This window comes from Saccopteryx leptura, chromosome 1 (genome assembly GCF_036850995.1).
Source record: "Saccopteryx leptura isolate mSacLep1 chromosome 1, mSacLep1_pri_phased_curated, whole genome shotgun sequence".
Taxonomy (NCBI): domain Eukaryota; kingdom Metazoa; phylum Chordata; class Mammalia; order Chiroptera; family Emballonuridae; genus Saccopteryx; species Saccopteryx leptura.
In genome coordinates, this window is record NC_089503.1 from 314,446,102 (window position 1) to 314,452,475 (window position 6,374).

General features: G+C 50.5%; 1 protein-coding gene and 1 non-coding gene across 2 annotated transcripts in view; one reads left to right on the forward strand and one right to left on the reverse strand.

The window, feature by feature from the left end:
* A4GALT (alpha 1,4-galactosyltransferase (P1PK blood group)) overlaps positions 1-5,201 on the reverse strand; it is a 30,082-nt gene extending 24,881 nt beyond the window's left edge. Inside the window, exon 1 of the mRNA XM_066358580.1 lies at positions 4,796-5,201. The gene's annotated coding sequence lies outside the window, so the exon portion shown is untranslated. The remainder of the gene's footprint in view (positions 1-4,795) is intronic.
* Positions 5,202-5,647: 446 nt separating this feature from the next.
* LOC136389958 (U6atac minor spliceosomal RNA) lies at positions 5,648-5,771 on the forward strand. The gene has a single exon (XR_010748500.1). It is a non-coding gene; the product is annotated as a U6atac minor spliceosomal RNA (small nuclear RNA).
* The last annotated feature ends 603 nt before the right edge of the window (positions 5,772-6,374 follow it).

Below are 6,374 nucleotides of genomic sequence, written 5' to 3' on the forward strand. Positions count from 1 at the left end.
TCCAGGTCAACGCTTTATCCACTGCGCCACCACAGGTCAGGCCCTGCGATTAAATTTTTAATATTCTCCACACAACTCACTGTGGAAATGAAATAAGTGCTTGACCAGGTGGTGGCGCAGAGGATGGAGCGTCAGACTGGGATGCGGACGATCCAGGTTTGAGACCCCGAGGTCGCCAGCTTGAGCGCGGGCTCATCTGGCTTGAGCAAGAGCAAAAAACTCACCAGCTTGGACCCAAGGTCGCTGGCTCGAGCAAGGGGTTACTTGGTCTGCTAAAGGCCCACGGTCAAGGCACATATGAGAAAGCAATCAATGAAGTAAGGTGTCCCAACGAAAAACTGATGAGTGATGCTTCTCATCTCTCTCCATTCTTGTCAGTCTGTCCCTATCTATCCTTCTCTCTGACTCTGTCTCTGTAAAAAAAAATAAAAAAATAAAAAAAATGAGTGGTACTCTTAAATCGTTATACATAAACTATGGTATCTTCAGTAATCTTCAGCTCAACTTATATTTGTGAACAAACTTTTTCTTTAATAAACCTAAATAGAAGTACAACAAGATCAAGATTGATGATTTACATTTGGAGGCTATGTTAAGAATAGCTACTACAAGTATAGAGTCAGATATTAAAAAAATAATAGGTGGCCCTGGCCGGTTGGCTCAGCGGTAGAGCGTCGGCCTGGCGTGCGGGGGACCCGGGTTCAATTCCCGGCCAGGGCACATAGAAGCGCCCATTTGCTTCTCCACGCCCCCCCCCCTTTCCTCTCTGTCTCTCTCTTCCCCTCCCGCAGCCAAGGCTCCATTGGAGCAAAGATGGCTCGGGCGCTGGGGATGGCTCCTTGGCCTCTGCCCCAGGCGCTAGAGTGGCTCTGGTCACGGCAGAGCATCGCCCCTGGCAGGCGTGCCGGGTGGATCCCGGTCGGGCGCATGCGGGAGTCTGTCTGACTGTCTCTCCCCGTTTCCAGCTTCAGAAAAATACAAAAAAAAAAAAAAAAAAAAAAAGGTGATGCAAAGCGCCTCAACACGTCACATTAGTTTTTTGTTAATTTGTTGTACTAAATTACTTACATTTATTCATAAACAAATTACATAATAAAATTTTGTTTACTTAAACGAATTGTTTTTTGTATTAAACATTTTAAAATTTTAATATTTAGTCTGGCCTGTGAAAAAAGTTTTCTTTCTAATCTGGCCCGGGTCAAAAACTGTTGGCCACGCCTGGGATAGTGTCGGACTGGATGTGGAAGATTCAGGTTCAAAACGCTGAGGTCCCTGGCTTGAGCAAGGGGTCATTCAGTCTGCTATAGCCCCCGGTCAAGGCATATATGAGAAAGCAATTAATGAACAACTAAGGTGCCACAACAAAGAATTGATGCTTCTCATCTCTTTCCCTTCCTGTCTGTCTGTCCCTATCTATTCCTCTCTCTTTCTCTCTCTCTGTAACAAAAATAAAAATTTTAAAAATTAAAAAAAAGAAAAATAAAAAAACAATGTTGAGGGGGGTGAGGAATTTGGAACATTTATTTATATAGCCAAGATATAAAAAAAATATATTTTTTTTAAGTGTTTTAAAAGTCTGGCAAAAAGGGCAAATTTTAACAATCATTATCTCCAAGTGATTCAAATTTAGAATATTCTCTTTTCAGTTAAGTCCTTCAAGCAACATTTAATGAACACATTGGGCTCAGGCAAGGTTCCTTCCTCCCAGTGAGACAACACCTGGAGGTCACAACTATTACCAGGAAGTGCATTCAAGAGAGCATAGTGGGGTAGAGCTTGGGTGGCCAGGTCTAAGGTGCAGCCATCCACCCCACCCTCAGGAGAGAGAACCAGGAGAGGCAGCCGCTGAGGGGGAAGGGGAACTTGGGGCGGGGTAGGGCTGCTTCCATACTTTACGCAAACTTTTCTCATCCACTCCTTCTTCCAGTTTGGCCACAAGTGTTCCAGGCAGCCACCTCATCTCACTGTGCCCTGGTCCTGTGGTCAGCAGTTAGACAGACATGAGCAGAGCAAGGACTATAGGCCAGGCACAGAGGGTCATCAGGGCTGAAAGCCCTAGTGCCGAGCAATTGGCCAAACTGGAAAAACAAGGACATCGCCTCCAGGGTGACCTTTTTCTTCCTCCCTTAGCTGGCCATGTGGTTTAGATCAGTGGTCCCCAAGCCCCGGACCGCGGACCAGTACCAGTCCGTGGGCCATTTGCTGCCGGTTCGCAGAGAAAGAATAAATAACTTACATTATTTCCATTTTATTTATATTTAAGTCTGAACAATGTTTTATTTTTTAAAAATGACCAGATTCCCTCTGTTACATCCGTCCAAGACTCAATCCTGATGCTTGTCTCGGTCACGTGATACATTTATCCGTCCCATCCTAAAGGCTGGTCCGTGAAAATATTTTCTGACATTAAACTGGTCCATGGCCCAAAAAAGGTTGAGGACCACTGGCTTAGATCCCCTGATTTCATATTGCTAGTCTTGGGATTCAGACCCTCCCCAGACTTCTCCATTGTTGCTGGCATATCATTAATCATGTGGTTTTAGACCCCCTCACAGGAGGAACAAAGAAGTGGGCTAGAGAATAGTGCTTAAGCATCAACCCCTAGAGATAACATCTAGGTCTCAGATGTGTTTCAGCTCCAGGCCCAGAAAAGCAGCAAAACCAGACAAAGGGAAGCCACAGCTGATCTCAGGACCAGCCCCATTGACTACTGACCACCTGCCCTGGCACTGACCAATCAGTGGAGACCACTACCCTAAAAGAACACACACCTGGAAAGCTGATATTCTATTGAGATCCTTCCCTGGGACCGCCCCTAAGATTCTCCGCCTTTAAAAGCCCTTAGGACTAAGGACCCTGTAGGGGTCTCCCTCCCAGGAGCACGCTTGTGCTTCCCTCCTCCCTTCACCTTAACCCCAGGGGCATTTTCCTTTTCTCTCTTTTTCCTAAGCTCTAAGACAGTGTTTTTCAACCGCTGGTCTGCCAGAAATTTCATCCAGAAAGAGTCTAATGTTGTATGAAGACTATAGACGCAGTGATCTCAGTTGAATTCGCTTATGCTCAGAGTGATTTCTGCTTTAGCGGTCCCCGAAATAATTCTCCTATTTTCACTGGTCCCCACGTGTAAAAAGGATAAAAACCACTGCTCAGGGGAGCAGTGGGCAACGGCAGCTAGTCCTGGGCTAACCTCCTGAATCTGTCTCCAAGGTTCCCTTTTCTCTTTCTTCCTACATAGCCAATACATTTTTCCTTTACTTGCTGCACTCTTGTCTCTTAGTAAATTCTTTCTCTTAAAAAAAAGGGCCTGACCTGTGGTGGCACAGTGGATAAAGCATCGACCTGGAAATGTTGAGGTCGCCGGTTCAAAACCCTGGGCTTGCCTGGTCAAGGCACATATGGGAGTTGATGCTTCCAGCTCCTCCCCCTCTTCTCTCTCTCTCTCTCTCTCTCTGTCTCTCCTCTTTCTCTCTCTGTCTCTCCCTCTCCTCTCTAAAAAAAAAAAAAAAAAAAATGAATAAATAAAATCTAAAAAAAAAAAAGAATGAGGGTCTCCCTCACTTCACCTGTAACAGTCCTGGCTCAGACCTTGGGGGGCTGGTACCCCCTGCTGCCCTGGGTGCTTGGAGATCTGCACCCGGGTCTCCCATGGCCTCCCATGGCAGGGTGGGTTTGGGAGTTGCTGGCTGGGGCTGATGTGGTGGGTCAACAACCTCCTGATGTTAGAGTAAAATAATGGACTCTGCCAACCCTGCCACACAAGGGGCCTGGGTCCATCACACACATACAGAACAACCCCACTAACTTAAGCAGCAAGAAGACTCGAAACAAAACATATTTTTAAGTCTTTCCACTTCGGAGTTTGTTTTCTAATGCTGTGCTGTCCTGGCAGACAAGCAGGGACAGGCACCCCAGGCATAAGAGGAAAATGAACAACAGATTGGATTCCATCTCTACCCTCCCTTTCTTTGCCTTTGTATTTGGGCCTGACCTGGTGACTCCCCCGGGAAGGAATCTCAGCTGTGGGAACATAGAATGCAGGCATTGGCATGGAGGGGTATATAGTCAGGGCCAACCTGGGCCCTGCTTTGTCACCCTTGGCATGGTGGCTCCCCCTTCTTTGGGAGAAGGTGACAAAGGGGAAGCCCTTGGGCAAATGGAGGCGAGGAGAGGAGAGCCAGACAGGGTCACACCAGGTTCTCCAGGGTATTTCATGAATGAAGGGACAAATGCCTTTCAGTGACTCAAAGAAGCCGGTAAAGAGCAACCATTCAGCATCTAGGGGAGGCCATGGGTATCCCTGAGAAAGGGGCTGGCGCAAGGAGATCTCTTAACCCTCTCAGAGCCAGAGGCTCAGCAGATTCTGGCAAGATAGTGGGAGCTTCCACCTCTAGGTGTCAGATGAGGAAACTGAGGCAAGAGCACTACCCTAGCAATGAAGAGGAGTGGATTCTGAGACTGGACCTCCCCAAAGCACATCATAGCTTCTAACTAACTCGATCTTTCCCATCTGGAGGCGAGGGAGGGAGAAAAGCACGCCGGAAGGTGGGGAGTCACCTGCGGATGCAGATCCAACTTCCTAGAGCTTACCCAGGTCGTTCCCTCCACCTGGAGGGCCGGTCCCCGTCACGGCCCGTCCAAACCTCAGCATCTCACGCGCCCCGGCAGTCTCCCCTCCAGTCGGCCCCTCCCCGCCGCTGTCCCCAGCCGCACTCACTCTGGGACCAGGGGCGAGCACCGCCGGGCGGGCGGGCCTCCGGAGACTTCCCGCGCAACCAGACACCGAGGCGCCACTCACCCAAGGTCGCCGTGTGGGGTGATTGGGGTCCACACTAGGATACGGGCTTCTCGCTCCCACGCCCTGGGCAGGGCTGCTCTGAGGGATCCGGGGCGGGACGCGCCTCCCCAGAAGGGCTGGGGCTCCAGGTCCAGTCGCCGCGCTCAACTTAGGAGCGCAGTGGGGTGGAGGCGGCAGCCGGGGACCGGCGCGCCCAGGCGGTGCATACTCAAATGTCCCTCAGGAACAGGTGGCCTGGCCAGCGGCGAGCTCTCCCCGGCCCACCGTGAAGTGCTCCAACGCACGCAGCCGGGGCGCACCCAGACCCGTGCACCCTCTGAGTGCCTCCCGTACCTCTGGCTCCCGCGGCGGCGAGCGGCGGAAAACGTTGCCCCTAAGCCCAGACTACGGGAGCGCCGCGCCTCCGTCCCGGGGCGTGGTCAGCGCCGCCCCGCCCAGTCCACCGCCCCCCGCTGGGTCCCGGCTTCCCTGACCCAGGGGTCCTCAAAGCTCCCTGTGTGCTCCAGGGCTGGACAGTCACCAGACTGCAGGCCTGCAGGTATGGAACGCTCCTGTGTCTTCCTGACACCTGTTCTGTGGATATATAGTCCCACTTCCCCGTTTAACAGATGAAAAAACTGAAGCTTAGAGCGTTAAGTAACTTGAACAGCATGCAACTGAGAAGGGGGCAGTATCAGTATTTGAACCTGGGCCTGCCTGATGCCACCGTCTAGAATGTGTTTATTAACCTCCACCCAGTCCCCCAACTGCGACCCAAGCTAATGCCTGGACCAACTGGTGTATTACCCCGTCACAGCTTCCCAGGATCCTTAAAGCTATCCGGTCCTTTCTGCTCACTTGGCTCCCAGTCCAGTGTTGTATGAAAGGAGAGAAGGTTAGCACTCCCCTTGACAAGGATGGAAGAGGCTCTCGGGCCTAACAACACGCATACGGCTCCCAGTCCACTGAACACTTGCTGTGTTGTCCTCACTCCTCCCTGCCCATCCTCTCACTCAGCTGATGACGGTGCCCAGGCCACTGAGAAAATGGAGACACTCCATCCCAGCCCTGGAAACTGGCTGGCACTTAGTAGGTGCCCCATAATTATCCTTTGAATGAATGATCAGAAGAAAATTTCCACCAGGACCCCACTCCTCCTCTACTGACCCCACACCTCCTCTACTTGTCCTCAAGATCTTTCCCTTCAAGCCAACACTGACACAGCAATTCTGCCCTTTCTCCCCTGACATTCCCATCAGTCCACATGCTGTTACTTCTTCCAGCTTAAAACTAAAACAAGAAAACAGAAAACTCCTCTTATGACCCCTTTGCCCCTCCAGCTACTGCTGCCTCACTTTCTCCTTCTCCTTTAGGCACAAGTGCTGCCAGAGTCCTGTTCACTCTGTCTGTAGGCTCTCTCCTCACATTCTCCCTTACAACACCTCCAGTCTAACTCTTGTCTCTTCCCTGACACTAATCCACTAAATCTGTCATTTTTAGGACCCCAGTGATGTCCGTGTTACTAGGTCCATGCCAAGTCTCCAACTTTCTTACTGATACCTCCAGCAGTATTTGTCAGGGCTGCTTGCTTCTTTCCCTT